The sequence below is a fragment of the Pan troglodytes genome, chromosome 14 (genome assembly GCF_028858775.2).
Source record: "Pan troglodytes isolate AG18354 chromosome 14, NHGRI_mPanTro3-v2.0_pri, whole genome shotgun sequence".
In the NCBI taxonomy this organism is placed as follows: domain Eukaryota; kingdom Metazoa; phylum Chordata; class Mammalia; order Primates; family Hominidae; genus Pan; species Pan troglodytes.
The window spans coordinates 54,156,695-54,183,208 of record NC_072412.2 but is presented as its reverse complement, the minus strand read 5'-3'; the positions used below and the strand labels follow the sequence as shown (position 1 = coordinate 54,183,208).

At 43.5% G+C, this 26,514-nt stretch overlaps 1 long non-coding RNA gene across 1 annotated transcript; it reads left to right on the top strand.

Annotated features, from left to right (window-relative positions):
- Positions 1–604: 604 nt before the first annotated feature.
- LOC129136729 (uncharacterized) lies at positions 605–23,604 on the top strand. Its single transcript, XR_010150763.1, has 4 exons — positions 605–717; positions 17,825–18,095; positions 20,357–20,890; positions 22,851–23,604. It is a non-coding gene; the product is annotated as an uncharacterized LOC129136729 (long non-coding RNA).
- The last annotated feature ends 2,910 nt before the right edge of the window (positions 23,605–26,514 follow it).

The following is a 26,514-nucleotide window of genomic DNA, read 5'->3' as shown; positions in this document are numbered from 1 at the left end:
CAGCCAGGTGGCCAGGACAAAGCCATCAGACTCACAGACATGTCACCTAAACAGGTGTGCACACACACTCATAGGTAAAGGCAAACATAGAAACAACATTTACCAACATGAGGCAACAGAGAGGCCAAAACAGGTGTCACGGGCCAGGCACTGAGGGGACATGACTCTCAGGCTGGAGGGAAAGGGCATTTGTCCCTAAGCAAAATTCAGCTGCCCAAAGCAACATCCCACTGAGGAATGAATGGTACTCTGAATTCCAGGGTCAAGTCAAGCTGCCACTAAAGTCTGATTTTGCTTCTTCTTTCTTTACTCATTCCTCAGCAGCCCCTCATCCCCCACAGACTAAGAATCACCACACACACTGGCCACCTCGCCAGCTGAGGGCAAGAGGTGAGACAGAGAACCTCTACAGTGGCAATATGGTTTGGCTGTGTCCCCACTGAAATCACATCTTGATTTGTAATCCCCATAATCCCCACGTGTCAAGGGAGGGCCCAGTGGGAGGTGATTGGATCATGGGGGCAGTTTTTCCCATGCTGTTCTCATGATAGTGAGTTCTCACGAGATCTGATGGTTTTACAAGGGGCTCTTCCCCTTTTGCTTCCTTCACACATGCTCACTCTCTCCTGCTGCCATGTGGGAAGGTCCAAGCTTGCTTACCCTTTGCCTTCTGCCATGATTGTAAGTTTCCTGAGGACTCCCTAGCCATGCAGAACTGTGAGTCAATTAAACCTCTTTCCTTTATAAATTACCCAGTCTTGAGTAGTATATTTATAGCAGTCTAAGAACAGACTAATACAAGTAGGGTGGGGTGTGGGCGTGTCTTAGCTCAGGCTGCCGTGATAAAAATACCATAGCCTGGGTGGGTTAAACAACAAACATTTCTTTCTCAGTTCTGGAGCTGGAAGTCCAAGATCAGGGTACCAGCATGGCCAGGTTCTTGGTGAGGGCATTCTTTCTGCCTTCTTGTGTCTTCACCTGGCAGAGAGAGGAAGCAAGCTCTCTCCTGTCTCTTCTTATAAGGGGACAAATCCCATCATTAGCTCTCCACCCTCAAGAACTAATTAACTCCTGGGTTTCAATATATAAATTTGCAGGGCGGGGATTGTGACACAAACACGGAGTTCATAACAGGACACTCTCCAGATTTGGACCCAGAACACTGCAGGAAGCAGAAACCAACTGCAGAGAAATAATATGCACCATCCCTAGTCTAAAGTATAACTTACCCACAATGGTCACCCCAGGAAGATTAAATGATATGCTAGTGGGAAAAAGTGCAGAAAAAAATATCTGCACAGGGTTGACAAGAATGGCATGCTGGGTTCCAGACAGAAGTATAGTTATAATTAATCATTAATCAGGCCGCACTTTGGCCCAATTCCTTTTTGCTAAAAGTCACTAGATCCTTACTATTTGCATCCCCATTGTTCATAGAGATAGGATTTCTGATGTTAGGTCAAAAGACTATTTAAAAATTGATTTGCATCCACATTGTTACTATAAATAGGATCCCTGACATTAGAATCATTAGACTTTTATTTAAGGATTGCTTAAGATGTTTTTCAGCCCCTAAATTCCAGCAACCAGTTTGAAAGCCCCCACAGAGAAACAGGATGAGCATGAGAGCACAACTGCTTTCATCTCCCTGTCCTGTGACTACACCCTGCACTCTTCAACCAATCAACACTCTCCACCCTTTGACCCCCTCCAAAACCCTTAAAAACTCTAACCCCAAATTCCTCAGGGACATACTTTTTTTTGTTTTGTTTTGAGATGGAGTCTCCCACTGTCGCCAGGCTGGAGTGCAGTGGTGCAATCTCGGCTCACTGCAACCTCCGACTCCTTGGTTCAAGCAATTCTCCTGCCTCAGCCTCCTGAGTAGCTGAGATTACCGGCATGCACCACCATGCCTAGCTAATTTTTGTATTTTTAGTAGGTGGGGTTTCACCATGTTGGCCAGGATGGTCTCGATCTCCTGACCTCATGATCTGCCCACCTAGGCCTCCCAAAGTGCTGGGATTACAGGTGTGAGCCACTGCACCTGGCCAGGAGATGAATTTGAGTTTCCCTCCCATCTCCTCTTTCGGTGACCCTATGATTAAACCTCTTTCTCAGCTGCAACCCAGTGTCTCAGTGTAATGACTTGCTGTGTGCATCGGTCAATGAGCCTATTAAAGTTAAATGACTACAAAGCTCATTGGGGAAGTGCCCCTCCATACTTACCCATCTGCCCACTGGAGCTGACAAGAATAGAGGCTTGGGTGCCAGCAGACCAGATGGGGTGAAGTGGGGGTTATGCAGAGAGAACTGGAAAGGAGGGGCCTTTCCAAATAGAGGGATGGAAGGAAAGCATCACAAGTGGCCTAGTGACACAAAGAAGCCAGGCTGCCTGGCTGGGTGTGTTCTACAGAAGGTGGCTGGTGTCACAGAAGAGGCACCAGCAAAAAGTCAGATTCTATGCCCCTGCCTCTCCTGACTGACACTACCCCTCAGCAAGTAAGAGAGGCTAAGGGACAGACTGGGGAGATGTGGCTTGGGCCTGATGATGGGCACTTCAAATGTCGGAGTGGGTAGTTCAGACCTGATCCTGCCAGGGGCATCCTCTCTCTTGTGTCTAAGCAATGTAACCACCCAATGGGCTCATCTTGCCCACTGCCCAGATACAGCTGATTTATCAAGACAGGGGAATTGCAATAGAGAAAGAGGAGTTAGCTAAATGGAAGACCAGAGTTTTATTACTACTCAAACCAGCCTCCCTGAAAATCCAGAGGCTACAGTTTTTTAACAATAGTTTGGTGGGCAGGGGGCTAGGGAAGGGGTGCTGCTGATTTGTTGGGGATGCAATCATAGGGTCATAGAAAATAGTCCTCATGCGCTGAGTCAGCGTCTGGGTAAGGGACATGGGTCCAGGTGGAGTCATCTGGTTGTCAGAAATGAAAATCTGAAAAGACATCTCGAAAGGCCAATTTTAGGTTCTACAATAGTGATGTTACTTACAGGAGTAATGGAGGAAATTACAAATCTTGTAACTTCCAGAACAATGACTGGTAATCATTTAACTATGCCTGCATCTTAGCAGAATTCAAGCCCCTCTAATAATCCTAACCTTCCTAACCTTGTGACCTTTCATTAGTTTTACAAAAGTAGTTTAGTTTTGGGAAGGCCTATTATAATCCTTGCCTTAAGGTTAAACCAGAAACTAAATTTATCCAAAAGTTAGCTTGGCCCATGCTCCAGAATGACCAAGGTTAATTTGAAGGTTAAAGGCAAGATGGAATTGGTTAGAGAAGGTCTCTTTGACTGTCATAATTTTCTCACTGCTATAATTTTTGCAAAGGTGGTTTCAGCAATCTGGGGTAATTTGTATAACAGATATCCTGTTCTTTTTCTTAATTTTATTTTATTTTATTTTATTTTTGAGATGGAGTTTTGCTCTTGTTGCCTAGGCTGGAGTGCAATGGCATGATCTCAGTTCACTGCAACCTCCACCTCCCAGGTTCAAGCAATTCTCCTGCCTCAGCCTCCCGTGTAGCTGGGATTACAGGCATCCACCACTGCGCCAGGCTAATTTTTTGTATTTTTAATAGAGACAGGATCTCACCATGTTGGCCAGGCTAGTCTTGAACTCCTGACCTCAGGAGATCCACCTGCCTTGGCCTCCCAAAGTGCTGGGATTACAGGTGTAATCCCACCACACCCAGCCTTTTTTCTCTTTTTTTTAAGAAAAAGTCTTGTTCTGTCACTCAGGGCAAGTGAGTGGCACAATTATGGCTCACTGCAGTCTCAGCCTTCCGGGCTCAAGCAATCCTCCCACCTTAGCCTCCCAAGTAGCTGGGACTACAGGCACATACCACCATGCCTGGCTAATTTTTCACTTTTTAGTTTTTTAGGGATGGGGGGGTCTCACCATGTTGTCCAGGCTGGTCTTGAACGTTTGGACTCAAGAGATCCTCCCACGTCAGCCTCTCAAAGTGCTGGGATTACTGGTGTGAGCCACTGTGCCTGGCCTCAGATTAGCCTGTTCTTAAGCATTTCTAAAATGTTCATCCTGCCTAGCCTGCTTCCAGGACTTCTGGGTATCTCTGCTTCTTCCATCCTTTATGTTAGTGCTCAAAATACCTACCAATTTTCACTTCCTAGTTGGTTTCCTGTGATTGTTTCTAAACCTTGTGGCCAAGTTGTTAGCACCTCATTTCATCTAAAAAGTCAAAACATGCTTACCTTCCTCACCCCAAATATGCTAATCTCTGATGGTACAAATGATCTCCTGTGATTAGACCTTCCTGTCGTGTCTCCCCTGCAGCTAATCAGGAAAGCATCCACCTTTGACAATCACTCATCCTGGCAGCTCTGTTTCCTCTTTATCATTCATTCCCTGTTGCTTCCCTGAGCATAGCATCAGCTCCTGTTAGACCAGATAACCTGGAGCCCATCAGCAGGCTCCAACACAGACCGCTGTAGACAGAGGCTGGACGTTAGCCCAACTCCGAGGAGGGGCCACATCCTTTCTGTGGGTGTAAGCACTTGGCAGGAAAACTTGGTTGTGGCAGCAGTCAAGACGGGAGCCTCCAGAAGTGAACACTGAAGCCTTCCGTTGTTGCTGCTGTGCTCCCCTTCACGCCCCCAGATGACTATGTTAATTTTCAAAAGTAAAATAAGGGGTTTCCTCCAAAAGTTTAACCCAAAATTTAAGTATCATCTTTAATTCATAAAAGCGCTACTTAGTAACGAAAGAGTAGGTACAATGTGATTGTTCTATCACTAGATTCAGAACTCATGGGATTCCCTAACCCATATAACCAAAGGATTTGAGAACTGCTGGTCTTCCTGCATGTTCCATGGTTGAAATAAAGGGATTTTTGGTTTTTTTAATTTAAGAAAGTGAGGCAAGTGGTGACAGAGATGGAAATAAAAAGGTGAAAGCTGAAAGGCAATAGTTACAAACATCAAAAAAAAAAAAAGAGAGAGAGAAAATAGACAAACCTCAGTCATTAAGGAAAAGTGTACCTTGTATGTGTAACTGATAAATTCACTTTTGGTAGAGAAAGAGTACGTGTTCTTTTTCGATGTGTGAGGTAGTTCAAGGTTGTGTAGCAGTATTTCCTGAGATGAGGGATAAACAGATGAAACAAACATTTCAGTAAGGTATGAAAATTAGGACATTTGAATCCCTGTATAGAGTTGCCAGGTGAAACACAGGACACCCAGTCATATTTCAATTTCAGATAAATAATTAATTTTTAAATCCAAGTATGTTCCAAGTCTTATATATTAAAGATTATTCATTATTTATATGAAATTCAAATTTAACTCAGCATCTTATATTTTTATTTGCTAAGTCTGATAACCCTAATAATGCAGAAAAAAAGATGGAAAACAATAACTCTCATGGAGTTTGGCATGAGAATGGCATTTAGAACACAAGAGAAAGGTCAGTGAGAGGTCATCCAACAAACACCACAAAGGGTTTTTTATAGAGGATGTTGAAAAAAACATGCGGTAAAGAGCCAGCTTCTTGGCTCTATAAAAGGCTGGCTTTGTTTCTTAGCAGGATAGAGGCTGCCCTCGCTAACCCCAATTTACAGCCAGATTGGAAAACTCTCTCAGAGTAGAACTGGTCTCCATGAGAACATGCTGGCTGCCAAATACCCAGAGACTTTTTCAAGTGCCAGGTGTGCAGAGCCCAGAGAAAGTGCTCAATGGAAAATGGCAGGTTGAGTGAGAGGCAGTGGAGGAATTCTATAAATTTTAGCATCTAAAGAATGAGCAACTATTTCATAAAATGAATTAGCAATCCAAAGTGTTCCTATCTGGACTCATTGGCCATGTTCAATTTTTAAGTATAAAAATGAACAGATTGGCCAGGCGCAGTGGCTCACGCCTCTAATCCCAGCACTTTGGGAGGCCAACGTGGGTGGGTCACTTGAGGCTAGGAGTTTGAGAAAAGCCTGGCCATGATGGTGAAATTCTGTCTCTACTCAAAATTACAAAAATTAGCTGGACATGGTGGCACAGACCTATAATCCCAGCTACTTGGAAGGCTAAGGCATGAGAATTGCTGGAACCCGGGAGATGGAGGTTGCAGTGAGCCAAGATCGCATCACTGCACTCCAGCCTGAATGATGGAGCGAGACTTGGTCTCAAAAAAAAAAAAAAAAAAAAAAAAAAACAATTATCCTGTGTGGTGGCAAGCGCCTATAGTCTCAACTTCTCAGGAAGCTGAGTTGGGAGAGTTGCTTGTGCCAAGGAGGTAGAGGCTGCAGTGAACCAAGACTGTACCACTGCACTCCAGCCTGGGCAACAGAGCAAGACCCTATATCTGGAAAAAGAAGAAAAGGAACAGATCTTCAGCCAAAGTCACTCAGTTATGTAACAGCAGCACTAGGAACAAGAAGCTCCCAGGCAAGAAACCATCATGTTGGGCCATCTACCTTAGGACATATTTCCATTCAAGAACTTGCCTTCCCAACTGATAGCCAAGACTTTCATCTTTTTAGTACAGAATGAAACCACACTTTTCCAGAGGCATAATTCTTTATGCATTGAGTAATAAAACAATTTACACAGTCCCTGTTTTCTCAGTTCTTTGGTCCAGCTCAGCTGGTTTGCTTTGGAAAACCCTCACACTGCAGAATCCTTCCAACTACCCTCCTATTTATTTGCAGATTTATGATTATCCAAATGAACTTAGTCCCTATCAATTTAGATATGCTTTAGGTAGAACTTTTTCATCCCTTGTCCTGTTAGGTTGATGGAAAAGTAATTGCAGTTTTTTTCCATTAAAAGTAATGGCAAGAACCGCAATTACTTTTGCACCAAAATACTTCTCACTTATCCTGTCCCCATTAAGTGATGGTACATAACCCATCATTTAAATCAAAGCTACACATTTAGTTGGGAGTTGTATACTTTGGAGGTTAGGATAAAGTTTAATTTCTGTTTATTTTATTATGCATCTGTGTCTTTGATAAAATTTGGAAAGATTCCCAAAGACCTGTGGGCACTTGGCATGTTTTTAAAGCTACGAGAATCAACAAATGAATCTGGATCTTGAGCACAGTCTCTCCTATGAAAGGGAAAAAAAAATCCATGAACTCAGGTTGGGCTTCCTGTTTTCCCCTGGATGCCTAGCACACCAAGGTCGTCACTGAACTCGGGTCTACTGACCTTTAAGCACCAGGCAGCACCTTCGAAATGCTATCTGAAGGTATGCCATTGTGATATTGTAAAATGTATGTTTGGTCTTCCTACCCATTTCCTGAAATACAACTCCAAAAATTCTTGGAATCTTCAGTGATATGTGTCCTTCTGTGTGCCACCCACCTGACTGGTGGCCAGCAGCCCCTAGATAGCTTCAGTATGGGGGCTGGTCACCAGAAAGATCAAGGCAGGACTAGAAGATGGGGACTTTCAGCCCCAAACCCTACCTCCAGGGAGGGGAGAGGGGCCAAAGTTTAAGTTGATCACCAATAGCCAGTGGTTTTATCAATCATGCCCACATGATAAAGCCTCTATAAAAACTCAAAAGGACAGTGTTATGAGAGCTTCCAGATAGCTAAACTCATGGAGGTTCCTGAAGGCTCCTGGGAGGTCATGGAAGCTTCACGCTCTTCCCCCATATCTTGCCCTATGCGTCTCTTCATCTGTATCCTTTGTAATGTCCTTTATCATAAACCAGTAATTGTATTTCTCTGAACTGCTCTAGCAAACTGATTGAAGCGAAGGAAAGGCTTGTGAGAACCCCAATTTGTAGCCAGTAGGTCAGAAACACTGGCAAAATAACCTGGAGCTTGCAATTGGCATCAGAAGTTAGAGGTGGGGGCAATCTTGGGGACTGAGCCCTCAGCCTGTGGGATCTGACATTATCTCCAGGTAGACAGGTTGGAATCAAACTGGGCCAGAGGATACCCAGCTGGTGTCCCCTCCAGAACTTATTGATTGCTTGCTTGCTGGTGGGGAGACATCCCACACATGTGGTCACAGGTGTCTTCTGTGCTAATTGTTCGGGTATGAGAGCAGAGGACAAACAGTTTGAGTTTTTCCACACTTGGTCATCAATCCATGACAAATTCCCTGATCACAATCACAATTCCCTCGCCCTCATGGATGCCTGTTGCTGGAGCTCCAGAAGAAGCTATCAGGTTTTAGAACCCAACCTGTTGTTCTTTAGACGTGTGGAGAGAAGAAGTGCCTGCTTTGATCTGAAGAAATAGGATAGCAATTTCTGAGTACCTGCCCTGTACCAGATATTGAGCTAGACAGCTGGGAAGTATAGAGATGGAATTGAGTCTCTCTCTTCAAAGGGCCTTGAGACATGCAGTTAAAGAATTATAACACAAGGCAAAACACAAGACATGCCCTTAAAAAGTACAGAATGTTGGCTAGGTGAGGTGGCTCTCAGCTGTAATCCCAGCACTTTGGGAGGCTAAGGTGAGTGGATCGCTTGAGGTCGGGAGTTCAAGTCGAGCCTAGCCAACATGGTGAAACCCCATCTCTACTAAAAATACAAAAAATCAGCCGAGGTGGTGGCATGAGCCTGTAATGCAAGTTACTTGGGAGTCTGAGGCAGGAGAATCACTTGAATCCAGGAGGCAGAGGTTGCAATGAGCTGAGATCATGCCACTGCACTCCAGCCTGGGCAACAGAGGGAGACTCGGTTTCAAAAAAAAAAAAGGTACAGAATGTTAGAGGAGTGAAGAGAAAGCAGTAATCAGGAAATAGTATTATAGCTTTAAAAAGATTCCCATTTTTACAAAGGTGAAAGTCAAGGCAAGTCAGATATGGTGCAAAGGGGGAAGCAGGTTCTATCAACGGGCAGTGGTCAGGTGGTGTAGGACCTGAAATATCCTGGTCTGACTTTCAAGGTGCTCCTCAGCAGACAGTGAATCATCTTAGTGTGTCCCTCTCACTCAGGCCCTATGGTATAACTATCTTCGTCCACCCTGGGCACTTTGTCCAGCCACCCACCAGACAGGAAACCTCTTGACCTGTCTGTATGAACAGACAGCTGCTGTAAACTGGCATTCAGCTTTTGCTAGACAGCTCCTGGAGGCCAAAGTCATCTTCCAGACCTAGAGAAGGATGAGTTATTTTCCAGGAGGACTACTCTTTAAAAAGCATGACACAGGCATATCACAGCCATGCCCTCTACGTGCCCCTGAAGGAAAGCTGTTAAAGACCAGAGCAAGAGTGGAGAGATAAGAAAAGCTACCTGAACATAAATGACCTCTTGCACACTGTTCTGTGGCCAGAGCATGGCCCCAGGGGAGCTGTGTTCCTCCTCCAGTGAATTAGACCAGCTGTCCACAAACTGAAGGATGTCACCCCTTAGATGGGATGTGTGTTCCACATCTTCAACTTCTGCATGTCCTCCTTAAAACTGATTGTCAGGGAAATTCCTGGAGTAGCTCAGTGGGCTGCTCCCTTGCCTCTTGTACCTTTCACAATCTCCCTTCTCTCTGTTTACAAGAGAAGACATACACCTTTTACCATCCTGAAGCTTATAATACACCGTCCTGGTAATCCCAGCACTTTGGGAGGCCGAGGCGGGAAGATCACCTGATGTCGGGAGTTCGAGACCAGCCTGACCAACATGGAGAAACCCAGTCTCTACTAAAAACACAAAATTAGCCAGGCATGGTGGCACATGCCCGTAATCCCAGCTACTCAGGAGGCTGAGGCAGGAGAATCACTTGAACCTGGGAGGCGGAGGTTGCGGTGAGCCAACATCATGTCATTGCACTCCAGCCTGGGCAACAAAAGCGAAACTCCATCTCAAAAAAAAAAAAAGAACTTGCACCAAACAATGGGACAATAAGAAAATTTAGAGCTAAGACAGGAGAGTCCCATGAAAGTAAAACTCCTTTTGCTTTCTCAGAAGGCACCCCTAAAGGAGCAATGCCTGGGTCACCTGCGCCAGCTCTATCTAGTCACCTGCCTCAGTGTTAGAAGTCAGCAGCGCAACGATGTCCTCCAAAGCACAGTTCTGTTGAATTTAAGTCAGTGAATGATATGGTTTGGCTGTGTCTCCACCCAAATCTCATCTTGAATTGTAGCTTCCATAATTCCCACGTGTTGTGGGAAGGTGCCAGTGGGAGATCCTTGAGTCATGGGGGAGGTTTCCCACATACTGTTCTCATGGTAATGAATAAGTCTTTTCAAACAACTTTTCAACAATGTTGAACAGAATAAGTCTTTTCAACAATGAATTTCAAAGTCTTTTCATCAAACAACATTTGATGCTTTTATAGGAGTTTCCCCTTTCGCTTGGCTCTCTTTCTCTCTTGCCTGCTGCCATGTAAGACGTCCCATCGCTCTTCCTTCATCTTCCACCATGATTATGAGGCCTCTCCAGCCACATGGAACTGTGAGTCCATTAAACCTCCTTTTTTTTAAGAATTACCCAGTCTCGGATAAGTCTTTATCAGCAGTGTGATTAATACAGTCGAGCAAACTATTTTTCTGTCAGAAAGTAATTCAAAGTTAGCTGATTGGTCTGACAATGAGGGCTGGCTTTGCCCACCAGGTGATACAGATGGTGTTTTTCATAAACTAAACTGGATACGCTCAATCTGCAACTATTTAAAGCTCAGAAAATGTGTGGGAAAGAACATCCTTTGCAACTATTAAGGTGATAAGGCAAATTTAGATGTCAACTTAAAAACACGCAAGGAGGCACATGATTATTCACAATTATTTTAGGGGGGTATGTGAGAAAACTCTGGAAGACCATTGAATCTTCCAGTTCTCTTCAAATTAACCAGTGTTGGGAAGTTCGTTTAACCACCTAGAGTTGCGATCCTAGTTTTGCTCTGCAGAGGGCAGCATTGCTAAAATATTATTCAACTGTAAAGAAAGGATTTTTTTTTTTTTTTTTTTTTTAACAAGCTCTCTCTAGGCTAACTTACCTCTCCTGTCTTGTGGTATTTTTTTTTTAATTCTTAATTTTTAATTTTTGTGGGCACATAGTAGGTCTATATATTTGTGGGATACATGAGATATTTGGGTACAGGCATGCAATGCATAATAATCACATCATGGAAAGTAGGGTATCCATCCCCTCAAGCATTTATCCTTTGGGTTACAAACCATCCAACTATACTCTTTTAGGTATTTTTAAATGTACAATTAAATTATTATTGACTATAGTCACCCTGTTGTGCTATCAAATACTAGGTCTAAGCTTCAGCATTTATGGCCTTGAGGAGAGAGTTGCTATTTGACCAGAACAGAAATACAAAAGGCCTCTGTGTCAGGCACATTTTTCCAGGGCAGAAACAGCATTTTTTTTTCCTTTACTAAACAATTATCTTTCTTTCTGGAGTCTAACACAGTGCCCAGCACCAACAAGCGAGTGCCCAAAAAGTGTATGATGGATGAAAAGTAGTGCAGTCTCCAACTCCAGGGAAGCTTTGGGTTAAACATGCAAGACATGGCTCACCAGCATTCCTGAAACTCTAAAACCTGCCTTGATCAGATTGCTCCAAGTTCAAATAGTCCTTAGAAAGAGCAGCCACCACCTGGAAGGACTTTGGCACTGGCTGACACAAAATGGCCTGACTCCAGCTACACCTGGTTACGGTGCTCTTTGGCCCCCAGAAATCTTCTGATGCCATTACACTAAGAAAGTCACATGATTTTCTTATAGTTAGTAAATTCTTTCCAGGCCTTAAATAAATGGCCAAAATTTTACACTTAAAGCGCTGGTTAAGTACGGAGACAAATTACCCATACTTCCTGGTGAATTCAGCTGTAACAGGAATTGAAACTTTCTCTCAAAAATAAGAAAGGGAAGGGAGATCAGGTTGAAAGAAAAAGCATGAAGTAATGAATTTTGACTCTGAGGCTCTCAATTCCTCTTTTCCAACTTCGTGTCTCCTCCCTGTGGTGTTCAGCTCCTACCCCCAGCTAAGTGTCTGCAAGTTATTTCTGGCTGCAGAAATTGTCTTCAGGCAAGTTTTAACTTGCGGGTGTTAACTGCTTCCACCAGGGCATTTGAGTATTTGTTTAATTTGAACTAAAATAAAGGGTTATGCTTCCTGTAAAGGGATCCCAGCATCAGGAACAAGTGTGGCAGGCAGCATTTTCAGAGAACAGGCTCTCTGGCTGCTGCTAAGCCTGGAGACAGGCAGGGGAGGAATACAGTGGCTTCCCCCAGTATCCTCCCATGGAGCTGCAAAGGTCCCACCGCTAATAAGATAGGATGGGACTGAGTCAAGATCTGTTGAACTAGAAACCTGTGTTCTTAACCTACTGACTGCTATTCTCACTCTCTGGACTGGCCCAGACTGGCCCTGGACAGGCTCAATACACGCTTGTTGAGTTAAAAACAAAAAAACACAAAATCTCATTGAGAAAGAAAAGAAACTTTATCCGAAGAATGTGAGCCATTTTAAATTATCAGGCCCAAAGAGGCATTGAAATGTGACAGCAATTATGTCTCACTCCCCGCCTTGAGCTAAGTAATCACCTCTTGAAGCCACTTGCTATGTGGGCTCAAGACTGACTGACACCAAGTGGCCATACATTAACCTAACAATGCCATATGCTAGATACCATAGCTCTTACCCTATAGCTCAACAAGGTATAGCCAATCACGAATCAATATTACTTCTTTAAGCCAGTGAGAATTCCTGCCAAACAACTTTGTATCAGCCTATTCCTTGTTCCCTTTTGCCTTTAGAAACCTGCTTGTGGTCGGGTGTCAGGGCTCATGCCTGTAATTCCAGTATTTTGAGAGGCTGAGGCAAGAGGATCACTTGAGCCCGGAAGTTCAAGACCAGCCTGGGCAATATAGGGAGACCTTGTCTCTATGAAAAATTTAAAAATTAGCCAGGCATGGTGGCATGTACCTGTAATCCCAGCTACTTGGGAGGCTGAGACGGGAGGGTTGCTTGAGGCCAGCAGGCCAAGGCTGCAGTGAGCCATGATTGTGCCACTGCACTCCAGCCTGGGTGATGGCGTGAGACCCTGACTCAAAAAACAAACCAAAAAAAAAAAAAAAAAAGACCCTGCCTGTGCAAATACATAAGGGAGCACTTCCCAAGACAACTTGGAAGTGTTTCCTGGGCCGCTGTCCTCGCTGTGACTCAAGTTAACTCCTTAAAATTGTATTTTGTGCCTCAGCTTCTTCCTTTAGGTTAACTCCCATGAAGAGCTTTGAAAGAAATAAAAGGATATTACATCCTCTTGGATCACTCTTATAAGTAAAAATCACTAGTAAATACAATATTCATGGTCATAGCTAATATACTATTTCCGTTTGTGTCTCAGAAGGAGGAAGGGAAGGGAGAAGGAAAGGTGAGAGGAGATGACGTGATATCTTTGACCTGTGTCCACCTCTCTTTCCCAATAGGCAAATGGAGAACCTGCTCTCTGGGAGAAAAGTCAAATCGGTCCCACGGCTCTCTTCTCCCACTAAGAACAACTGGTTCCTTCCTTCAGAAGAAGATGTGTTATTCCCACCAGTAGTGGTGAGCGCCTGGATTCCAAAAGGGTTAAGAATTCGGAGATGTGACCTGCCTCATTCTGAAGAACGTGGCCCAGCATGTGTATGAAGCAATTAATTGCTCCACAAACCCTGAGAATTTGATCACTGGCCAGAGTAACGCTGAGGAGCCATCCTGTCTTCTGCTTGAGTGTTTTCACTCTGGGGATTCTGGCAGGCTGGTTTCCTGGCCAGATGTTTCTCATCCACACCTGTGGACCTCAGGAAACCAAAGGTGACCTCTGTTGGCATGGCCTTGATTTCCTTTCCACCAATGCCCATGAGATGTGGAAATTGAGCGAACATCCACACCAGAACCATACACTCAAACAAGCAGGTTGGGGCAGGGAAACTCCATCACATCATGGTGAGACAGAGATGCTGCAGCCACCCAGATCATTGTGTAGTAGAGGTGGCACCATTTTACTGTCTCCTCCCTGCATTCAGTGAAGTTTGTGAAGGGAGGGGTCAGTGCAGCAAGGAGCTCGCTCTGCCCCAGAGGAGAGAGTGGAATGTTTGAGAACACATGAAGGCAGTTACTCTGCCTACCTTTTAAAACTCTTTCCTCCTGGGGAACTGGTTTATTCTGTACTCCTAAACAGACTATATCCCTGTATTCACTCCTTCTGTAAATATTTGAGAAAAACCTACTATATGCCAAGCACTTTTCTAGGCAAAGGAAATGCAATAGCCCTTTCTTCCCATAGCTTCCAGCCTGGTGGGGAATAAAGGAATTAAATAAGCAATTACAATAAAGGGTGCTCAGTGTCATAACAGGAGGGGTACAAGTGTCACAGATCAGGTGCACCTAACGTTATTCAGGCTGTTTCTGCCAGCTGTGGGATTTGATTTCATCCTACTTGTAAGCTAATTAGTTAGCCTGTTACTGTATCATGGATGTTGTCAGACGACATGAGACTCCTGGGTCAGAGACAAGGGGCCTTACTATTTACAGTCACCAAGCAGCATAAGCATTATGTTTGAGCTGTTTTCCTTGCTTCCAAGTCCCAGAGGGCAACATGGGGCTCAGATAAATGCTGCCATGCAACAGGTTGTATTACAGGAGAAGAACCTAGGCTTGGGGAATCCACCTCTTTCGCAGCTGGTGGTAAGGAAACCTGCTCTTTGTTGGGGGGAGATATTATCTCGTCCCTCAAGGTTATTCACAGCAAATAACCTGAGAAAGGGCTCAAGTGAAAAGCAGTCAAGCCCTTGCATTCTTGGAAAAACCAGCAAGAACATTCTGAGCTCGAGTACAAGGATGCTCAGGGCCTCTTATAATAGTTCTCCAGAAATTCAAATTCTGAATCCCCCTTCAAGCTCCACAGCTCTCTCTTTTGTCCAGAATTCTTTTTCCCTTTACCTTCCATTTTGATATTTAATCATGTGCTGCTTTTTGTTGTCATCTTTTGTAGTCCCACAATGTCATCCACAAATATTGGCTCCAAAACAACTTCTGAAGGAATAAAAGAAAGCCCTTCTGTAGCTACCTGTAGGTGACATGTGGACAGAGAAGAGGCAGGAACTCTTCATTTGTGATACTCACTCTGAAATTACCTTGGGTAAAGGGCTTAATTTCTTCCTTGTTAAATTCCTGGCCTGTAAATTGAAGATAATGATATTTGCCTACCTTGCCTTTGGAATTAATTAGTGGTTGTGTTGTATTTTGAGTCTACAGATGAAAGCCTTTTTGTAAGTACAGGGCACCATCATCATCATTATTATCACCATCATCATCATCTTCATCATCATTGCTATCATTGCCTTGGGTTCTGAAGATAAAAGTGATGGAATTCCCACACAAAGCTTCCAAGAAACTTGACCTTTCTAACCCTTTCAACCTCCTCCTCTATGCTTTTTGAAGGACTAACTCACTTTCCCCTTTTTTGAGACCTCACTGTCAGGAACTGAGAGCCAGCCATAATTTCTGAGAGACCTATGTTTTGTACACTCTAACTTGACTGTGCATTTCTTTTGGCAATCAAGCCTAGACCTTTCAACCATACTTCAAATCCAGAATATAAAAGAGCTGTATTAGAAGCAGAGGTAAGGAGACGCTTTTAAGAAAACTTTCCAAAAAAAATCTCGACCTGGCATGGTGGCTCACGCCTGTAATCCCAGTACTTTGGGAGGCCAAGGCAGGTGGGTCACAAGGTCAGGAGATTGAGATCATCCTGGCTAACATGGTGAAACCCCATCTCTACTAAAAATACAAAAAATTAGCCAGGCATGGTGGCACGTGCCTGTAGTCCCAGCTACTCAGGAGGCTGAGGCAGGAGAATAGCTTGAACCCAGGAGACGGAGGTTGCAGTGAGCCAAGATCACCCCACTGCACTCCAGCCTGGGTGACAGAGCAAGACTCCACCTCAAAAAAAAAAAAAAAAAGAAACTGCTTCCTTGTTTGAGGATTAAATGACTTATTTGTGGAGTGCAGTGGCACAATCTCAGCTCACTGCAACCTCCGTCAGCACAGTGAGCAATAGGAGTAGTCCCAGCAATAGCTTAACTCTACCTGGAAGAGGCTACAACACACATATACACATCCCACTAAACCCAAACTAAATGAGTCTCCCACGCAACTCCCTAGAAATGCACGGACACATGATGCCACTGACAAATGAGGAAGAATGATGGGGGGAATCAGAAATGGGTGGAAAAGAACAGGGTCTTAATTGACGGTTGTTCAAATATTTCTTACAGATTTTACAGAAATCATACGACCATAAGGTCTATCAAGCTTTTGCTTTTTTCATTCATAAACTGCTAGAGACACCTTGCTTTTGTAGTACTGCTTCAGACTTGCCTATAAACTCAGAGATAGATGTTGTGGCATGTGATTTCATCAATATAGGAAAGAAAAATACATATGGTATATTAAAGTCATCTATGCTGCACTTTCCAGTATATTCCTGACAGGAAAGAACTTGTATTTTGACTAGTCTTCTTTGACAACTGAATTTTCTACTTACTGACAATTGCAAGAATGCTCCATAGACTATCTTCCAGCTTCAAACATTTCAAACCTTGTTTATCCTCCACTCTCCTTTTACTTAAGGTCATGTCATGACATGGCCTCTGTCTCCTTCACCTTCCTGTCACAGCTCCCACTGAGTCAACACAGTGAGCAATAGGAGTATTCCCAGCAACAGCTTAACTCTACCTGGAAGAGGCTACAACACACATATACACATCCCACTAAACCCAAACTAAATGAATCTCCCGCGCAACTCCCTAGAAATGCACGGACACACAATGCCACTGACAAATGAGGAAGAATGATGGGGGGACATCAGAAATGGGTGGAAGAGAACAGGGTCTTAACTGATGGTTGTTCAAATATTTCTTACAAATTTTACAGAAATCATACAACCATAAGAACCTAGTTCTAGGGCCTTAGAAGGGCTGGCGCAAGTGAGGGCCCTGCCATGTAAGTTTCACTTCCTCTAGTTGGTACTCAGGCAGGAAACAGGCAAATGTGCCAGTCCCTCCACGATGATGGGAACCATTGTACACCTCTGCCCTGAGGATCCCAGGAGCTTGAGGACAGTGAAGGGACAGGGCTGGCATCTGGCTCCCCAAAGCTGACCTTAGCTATGTGACTTGAGCAGGGTGATTTGGGGGCAAGGAAAGAACATTCATATCAGTATCACCCTGGGAGTGCTTTCCCTGCCTGCTGGCAAAGGATGTAGTGTGAGTGTGTATGTGTGTGTGATGGGAGAGGGCAAGAAAGAAAGGAAAAGCCATCTAACTTTTCTGATCCTCAAAAGCTACTAGTAGTCACCAAAGGTCTCTTCTGACATTGAATCTTAGTTTCCCATCACCAAGGTAATCAACTTATTTATGTATGACCATTTTTTCTAAACACAGCCATTTCTCCTTTATGTGCATGCATGTATGCATTCTGTGAATTGTAACCACAACAGACTACCACAAACAGCACTTTGGATCTGCCTCTCCCATCATCAGTTGTATGTTCAAAAGAAATAAAAGTTAATATTACTGGTAGACCAAGTAAAATATAAATCAACTGGTGGATCAGTTTAAGGCAGAAAGGTAACATAACATATCCCATAGCCAAACAGAAATTATTCTTGAAAATCCCGTTTGCTTCGGGCTCTTGGAGGAAGAAACATTTTTAGAGGCCTACTTTGTGCCATTCATATTGTCTCCTTTAATCCTCACAATACTCCTGGGAGGAAGTATTTTTATTCATATTTTGCAGATGATGACACAAGACCATAGTGGAAAAGAATAGCAGGAAGTGTTGGGCCTGAACGAGACGACACAGATAACAAGGGTCGTGTAACCCTCAAGCTTGTTTTTTCGCTACTCTAGATTGACAACTGAAAACCCCATAGCCTCAAGTTCCCCTGATGGCCGGAGTCCTCCTCACCTAAGTGCTCAGCAGGCAGAACTGTCACACTGCGCACCTGGGACCTGACTGGAAGCAAAGAGAAGCTATTCTTCAGAACCCAGCAAAACACCTTCCTTGGACTTTACAGGCACCTCAGTGTTTGCTGACTGAGCCAGGCAACTGATCAACATATTTCATTATTTTCCTGAAGAATTACCACTACCCTTTGAGGTGAACCCCTAAGCTGGGATGGTTAGTAGAAAACTTATTTTAGAAGTACCTTAAAGCTCCATTTTGCAAACTCTACATTAAGGAGCATGGAAGGTCAATTGTGCCAAGTATGGGGTGCACTAAATCTCAGAATTCATCCCTATATAATTCATCCATATAACCAAAAACCACTTGTGCCCCAAAAGCTACTGAAATATGTGTATATAATATAATACACACACACTTTTTTTTTTTTTTTGGACCCAGGGTCTCATTCTATCACCCAGGCTGGAGTGAAGTGCCACAATCACAGCTCACTGCAGCCTTGACCTCCCAGGCTCAAGTGATCTTCCCACCTCAGCCTCCTGAGTGGCTGAGACTACAGGCACATGCCACCATGCCTGGCAAATTTTTGTATTGTTTGTGTAGAGACAGGGCTCTGCCATGTTGCCCAGCCTGGCCTCCAATTCCTGGGCTCAAGCAATCCTCCTGCCTCGGCCCCCTGAAGTGCTGGGAGTACAGGAAAAAAATATTAAAAAAAAAAAAAAAAAAAAAGAAATATAGGCCAGACATGGTGGCTGATGCCTGTAATCCCAGCACTTTGGGAGGCCAAGGTGGGGAGATCACCTGAGGTCAGGAGTTCAAGACCAGCCTGGCCAACATGGTGAAACCCTGTCTCTACTAAAAATACAAAAATTAGCTGTGTGTGGTGGCGGGCACCTGTAATCCCAGCTACTTGGGAGGCTGAAGCAGAGAGAATTGCTTGAACCCAGGAGGCAGACATTGCAGTGAGCCGAGATCACACCACTGTACTCCCAGCCTGGGTGACAGAGCAAGACTCTGTCTCACAAAAAAAAAAAAAAAAAAAAAAAAGAGAGAGAGAGAGAAGTATAAAAAAGAAAGAGAAAAAAAAAACCTCTAAATTCTGTCATCCAGAGACAAATACTGTTAACATTTTGATGAATATCCTTCTGGATATTTCTCTACGCATCTACATTATTATCTATCTAAAAAAGTACGAATGAATGTTCCATTTTCTCCAACATCTTTGGAGTCCTTTAAAATGTTCAAAAGGCCTATTGAGCATTTTCCATATTGACCTAATGAAATAATGAAAAAGAGTATTTGTCTACTTATTTATCCATCTACATATTATTCCCTATAAAAACTGCTGTTGGATTTAAAAGAATAGTGCCACAGATGATTTTTTTTTAAAAGTTCTCATTTTTTAGCCATTTTAAATAAATACAAGCAACGTTTTCACTCTGTACTCCTAGAAACCAGTCAGCCAAACATTGGCTTCCTCTCTGAGTTCACATATCTGAGAGGAAAGTTGATACTTCTTGCCTGCATGCCTGGGAGTTGTTTCAAAATGAAACCAGAACATTCCTAGTCTGCAGGCAGCTGCGGTAGCCACAGACAACTGGAAATTATTCAGTTTCAGTGAAATAGGTTAGAGACTCTCCCAGCACCCCACACATAAACAGAGGGGCGCATGGATTCTTTTAAAATGAAGACTCAGGGGTCCATGACCGCAGTTACAGAGTAGCAACCCTCCTGGGGCTGTTTGCTGTCTGTGGAGTGGGCGGTGTGGGGCCTCAGGAGAGGAAGGGGCCTGGGGTACTAGCCTTTTGATTCTGCCAAAACTTTAGAGACACTTCTCGAAGAACAAGCACACTATCTGTTTCTGTCTCTCTCAAAAATAAAAAATAAAATAAAAGAATTACATAAAACACATGGCAGGAAATGAAGGCTGTTGGGTTTTCTCCCACAATCTCGTGTAGATATTTTAGGCTCTGTGGCAGACAGAATGTCCTCCACCTGTCTGTGCTATTCACCATGCCCGACCCATGCCTTCAAGCTTCAAGCTTCGGATAACTTTTCTTTTCTTTTTTTTTTTTTTTTTCTGAATTATGGTCTCACTCTGTCACTCAGCCTGGAGTGCAGTAGCACAATCATAGCTCACTGCAGCCTCCATCTCCCCAGGCTCAGATGATCCTCCTGCCTCAGCCTCTAGAGTAGGTGGGATTATAGGCATGCACCCGCATGCCTAGCTAATTTTTTAAATTTTTAATAGAGATGAGGTATCCCTATGTTGCCCAGGCTGGTCTTGTACTTCTGAGCTCAAGCGATCCTGCTGCCTTGGCCTCCCAAAGCGCTGGAATTACATGTGAGTGTTTTTAATGACTTTTTAAATGACAAAAATAATCATCACTTATGAGTGACATCTTTCTCTTGGGCAGCACAAAGAGTTATATCCTTCTGGTTAGCCCTGACCTTTCCCTAAATTTCATTCCACACAGGACTGTCGCATGGCCGTCGGTGCCTGTGTCTCCCTGTCTCCAAGCATCCTCTCTCCCTCCCAGTGCCCCGTCATCTTCATCCCACTAGAAGCCCAAGCCTCTTCTAGTGACCCTACATTCTCAGAGCCCCGAAGCAGAGAACAGAAGCTGCTTCTACAGCCGCTCCAGACCCAGAGGCCAGACCTCACTTGTGAGCTGTTTACAAACACAGGGTCCTAGAGCCCATCTCAGACAGACCTGCTAAATTGGAACCTGCATTCTGATGAGACTTTAAGTATGTGAAGCACTGGTCTATATCATTCTCCTGGGGCATAGTTTGAGCTTTGTCTCCTCAAACTTGCATGTGACCTGGGACAGGTCAGAACACATCTCTCGGGCCTCATTTTCTCATTTGTGGGGAGGAGGAAGTAAAGCCACTCCAGGGGACAGTGTGATAAACAGAGCAGGCTGTGGAGTCTGGCCGCCTGTTGCACCACTAGGTCAAGTGATCCAAACTCTCTATGCCTCATTCTACTCATCTGCAAGATACCAACAGTAAGTACCCAACTGTTAGGGCTGTCACATGAAGGTGGAGTGAGAACATCTGTATTCATTTCCAATGGCTGCTGTAAAAAAAATTACCATAAATGTAGTAGCTAAAAACAACACAAATTTTTTAATCTTCCAGTTCTGGAGGTCAGAAGTCTGAACTGGGTTTTGCTGGGCTAAGATCAAGGTATCAGCAGGGCCAGGAGGGTCTAGGGGAGAATCTATTTCCTTGCTTTTCTAGCTCCTGGAGGCTGCCTGCATTGCTTTGGCCTGTGGCCCTCTTCCATCTCAAAAACTGCAGTGACCAGTCAAGTCCTCAAATCACATCACATCACATCACTCCAACATGTGCTCCTGTCCTTTCAGCTCCTTCTGTGACCCGCCTGCCTGCCACTGTTACCTGCAAGGATGCTGTGATGACATGGGGCCCACCTGGATAATCCAGGACACTCTTCCCACCTCACAGTCAGCTGGTTAGCAATCTTAGTTTCTCCATTGCCTCGTAACATAGAATATTTATAGACTACAGGGATTGGGGTATAGAGGTCTCTAGGGGGCCATTGTTCTACCCACCACACATAAAAGGACTGCTTCTGTGCCTGGCAAGTAGCACATGATAAATGTCAGCTGTTTTTCTTGTGTTCTGTGATTCTGAAGACAGCCTGCCCCACCACAGAGGAGCAGAGCACTGGACTAGCTTTGTTTTTGCAATGAAGCGACCAAGACATTGTCAGTAGAAGCTTTCTCTTGTTCTGTCTTGTCTTACGCTCTCTAACTTTGGCTGCTGTGGCTGGACACACACGAATGTGTCTCCCTCGGCCTCTGGCAAGCCAGTCATGGTGACCCACCCACCATTCCATGTCTGAAGATTGAGAAACCTTTATGTATTAACTATTCATGGTTGCTAAGTTATAGCCTCACTATGCAGTTATGGAATCCACTGCACCCATTTATCTGAATTCTTTCCTGCAGACCACCCACTCTATTTTGTGCATTCATTCATGCGTACATGCACTCATTCACGCAGGAAATATTGAACACTTATCATGTCCTAGGCGCTGGAGTTAACATGGTTGAGTGGTACTATCTCTGTCTCTCAGTAGAGGCCTCACTCCCTGCAGAGATGTTTTGTGAGCTACCAATGGATCCGGAGGAAAGTTGAATGTCTCTGAGTCCCCCAGGCCTTGCTTCAACAGAGCAGCGTCAAATTTTTCTGTTTTACATATTGGGGTTCTTGTAAGATTTTGTTTGAAAACAGAGCCTTCTTTCTAGTGCCTGGCACATAGTAGGCACTGATAAATGCAAATGAGTGTCTGGAGACTGCTGGCTCAGGACATCAACTGCTGACACCCTGGGATCCTCATTTCAGGCTCCTTTGTCACTAAGCCTGGAAACTCCTTTCCCCCCAGGATCTCCCTATATGTGTGGCCTCCTCCTCCGACATTTATTGGCCTTCATTTCTGATTTATTTATTTATGTATTTATTGCTATTTCTGAGCCACATCTTTTGCCCTACTTCTGCTATTTCTGAAGCACATTTGGCCGTTCCTACCATCCTTCTCTCTCCTGTTAGCTAAATCCCATCTCATCATCATAATTGCATTCTACAAACTGCTGTGACGTCTCCTGACTTCCCCAACTTCAATATCTCCCTCCCCAACCCCAGCCCACCTTTACCGGGGAAGAGGAGTCATGCTACCTTCCCCATCTCAGCCCGCCCTCTCTTCTCTTATTACCACAGGGCAGTGCAAATATCTAAGACTCTCACACAGCTCTTTGTACCCTGAGGCATTTGAAATTACTTGAATTAAGCTGCCCCATTATTTACTTTCAACAGCTTCTAATAACACTTTATATTCATAGTTCTTTAGAGTTTGCAAAGCTCTTTGACATTATCACATTTAATTTGAGCCTCAAACGCCCTTATGAGGTAAGCAAGAACGTGACTTTTATTTTTGTTTCACAGGGAAGGAAACAGCCTCAAAGGGAACCAATGCTTTGCCCAAGGACACTTGGCACTAAAGCGGAAAAACTGGCCCCAAACCCAGATTTTCTCAAGTCCAGCACTTTCTGCACTGTGTGTTGGGCCTCAATTTCAAAGATGACAAAGCTTCAGGACCTGTTTCAGTTTTGTCTTACGAATGGATTTGGCAAAGGAAGAAGGCAGTACAGTTAATCCTGGCTGCAGCTGCTGGAAAATTTGCTACACCCTCCTCAGTGCTAGCTGTGTATTGAATTTGGAACCTCAAACAAAGCTTGATAGAAGGAAGACAAAAAAGCTTCCGTTTACATTCCATTTTGGTTCCCCATTTGACTTCAAAGAAAGGAAAGAGAAAGAGGAAATTCACATTTTTGTCATTGTTACAGTCACTTTAATTATGCAACGTTTTGTTATGAAACACAGTTTTCTTTTTATGAAATAGTGCAGCCCTTTGGAAGCAGTGAAAATGCTAAGTTCAGAAAAATTTTACATGGCACACCATTGATCTGCATGATGATAGAAGGATAATTAAGATGCTGTATCTTAATTATCTGGTAGCAGAAATATGAGTCTCCTAGTCTCAAGACTTCAAACAGTAAGCAGTGGACTGTACAAGATCACGAGGCAGTCATCCCCTCTCTGCTCTGTTCCCTCTCCTCTACAATCCTTGGAGAAAGCTGTATAGGTTGGGTTGTCCTCAAAACCTTAGACATATGTGAAATACACAGGATTTTGGAAAGTGGTGTTTTTGTTTGTTTGCTTTCTAAGGTACTGAAAGAAATAAGAGATTGTACCTTCTGAGTCAGGCAAAATGAATGGAAACTGTTGAAAGCTCCTTAGGAAAAGGGATCACGGTAAAAGCTACTCAGCCTTCACATCAGCTTTCCCTTACTGGGTCACTTTAGGAGCAAAATAAGAAATAAATGATTAAAACTTGAATATGAGTCAAGAACCACTCCTGACTAGGGATCACTGATTTGAGTTAAAGAATGTAGGACGCCTTTCCATTAAAGGAAAAACTCTGTGGTTTTGAATTGGGAACAGGGGATTCAGTAAGATTCAGTCACAATTTAAATAAATATGTATTCTAACTATCTCTACTAAAGGGGCCAAGAAGCAGTAATATCTCAGTAGCAATGGACACATCTGATACCCAGATTTTGGTTTCTAAATATCATTTCACTGGGCATCTTGGAGAAACTGAATATGTTCAGGGCTAGGAGAGAGAAAGTACAAGGTAAACCTGTTCTGTACCAGAAAGTAGAAAAACATTCAAAGACCTATAGGTTTACGTTAAAAAAAGACATAAGATCTTGCAGGCCCAAACAGGGATAAGTGGCTCCCTGAGGAAGGAATCTAATGGACAGAAACAACTCTACCCACCAGTCATGTGGTTAATGTTATGTAAATGATGCTTTTGAAGCCACTTAAACCATATAAAGTTTTTTTTTTTTTTTTTTTTTTTTAAGAGTTTCGCTCTTGTTGCCAAGGTTGGAGTGCAATGGCGTGATCTCGGCTCACGGCGACCTCTGCCTGCCGGGTTCAAGCGATTCTCCTGCCTTGGCCTCCTGAGTAGTTGGGATTACAGGCATGTGCCGCCACCATACCTGGCTAATTTTTTGCATTTTTAGTAGAGATGGGGTTTTGCCATGTTAGCCAGGATGGTCTCGATCTCCCAACCTCAGGTGATCCGCCCGCCTTGGCCTCCCAAAGTGCCGGAATTACAGGCTGAGCCACCATGCCCAGCCTATAAAGTCTTAAATACCCCAAATTAATCTTGGTCTTCTTTGTATATTCATTCTCCTCTTTCTTGCTCATAAGATTAGGTACTTAGTTTATATTTATGGATTTGATTTAGTTTTTTATTCTGTTTTTTTTTTTTTTTCATTGAAAGGGACTTTTGGAAAGTAACCAATTATTTGATCATATAAATAATCACCTTGAGGGTTATCTGTTTTCCAACTTTAGATTTTCCTATACTGGATTTCCTAAAAGCAAAGAATATACACTGTACTCATATATGTACGTGTATATTACAGAACTAAAAACTATAAATGGTGGTATATAAAGTTTATAAATGAATTTAGGTAATTAATGGGAAAATTAGAATGAAGTTCCAAACATATTGCAATTTGTTTAATAGATGTTTGATTCAGACATCACCTAAAGTTTTATATTGTATTGTAAATATATTGAATAAGCTTTAATAACGAGTACAATTGAATTAAACACATAAAGTTTCTCTCCATCATCCCCTAATGCACTCCCCACAGAAGACTTACAGGCCTCATAATAACTAAGGGCCTGTGTGTCACAGACCCTAGGACACAAAAGGCAGGAATATCTTTGATGAGATTATCACTCTCTAGTACCTCCTCCGAAATCTGGAGAATCCACCTGCAGTACCTCTGAGATGAAGGACATTTTGATTTGATGTGGCAAAGTCAGATGAGCCACATGAAATTTCAAGAATACATTTCTCATGTTCCCAGTTGCAAGCATACCTGTGAAATATAGCCTAATAGATGGAATGTTACCTGAAGCCTACAGAAATTAAAGGCTGATGCCTCATGTTGTCCCTGGGCTAAATCTGTGGTCCTCAGAAGACTGACCTCACCAGCATGCCTCATCTGGGGCACACGCACATGCACACTCACACTCATGCTAACACACTCACACATACCTATGTTTCCCACTCCCTGCTCTGGCTGATGGAGTTGCTTGTGTGCAGACTGTTTCATCATTGCAACTACTACTTGTTTTCTGGTCTGTACCTTGGCTAACTTGAGGAGAGCCACTGTTTTCTGCGTGCAGATATGAGAAAAAGCCTGAATTCTTCCTTCTGGTTGAATTAGTGACTACAGGAGTTTCTTACACTTTACCTAAGATCGGTGAAATAATCCAAGAATTACCCGACTCAGGTGCAGTTTGGTGGCCTCTGGCCACGCACATTGGATTGGGTACCTTAAATCATGGCCTAGCAGCTCCATCTCAGTCAGGGAGTTTCCTGACCCAGGCTTGGCATATGGGAGGCCTTATTTATCTGGTCAACCTTCCAACTCTCTAGGAACAGAGCTGTTCCTCCCCTAAAAAGGCATACCACAGAAATCATCTGTCCACACCAAATGTTTATTGATTTTATCCTTATAATGCTCATCAGGGTTTCTCAGCTTCAGCACTATTGACATGTCGGACTGGGTGACTGTCGTTGGGGGCTTTCCTGTGCAGTGAAAGATGATTAGCAGCACCTCTGACCTCTACTCACTGAATGCCAGCAGACCTTCCAAAGTTGTGACAACCAAAAATGTCTCCAGGAATTGCCAAATGTCTCCTGAGAGACAAACTCATCCATGAGTAGATACACTGATATACACAAATAATATTGTTCAAATTGGCTAACCATCTTGGGTTACAATCACCTGAAATCTGTACAATCGTCTTACCATTTCATACTTAGCAATTACCTACATTATCATAAGGCAGGTATCAACTACATTTTAAAAAGCAGAAAATATTGAGTGGTCATAACAGTTTGAGCTATCATAGTCTTGGTTTTAAACTATATTCCTACTTCCTCTAGTCAAATATATCTGTGACTTTTTTAGGCCCCTTTTCCCCCTCACAATACTCAATTCTAAGATAAACTGCA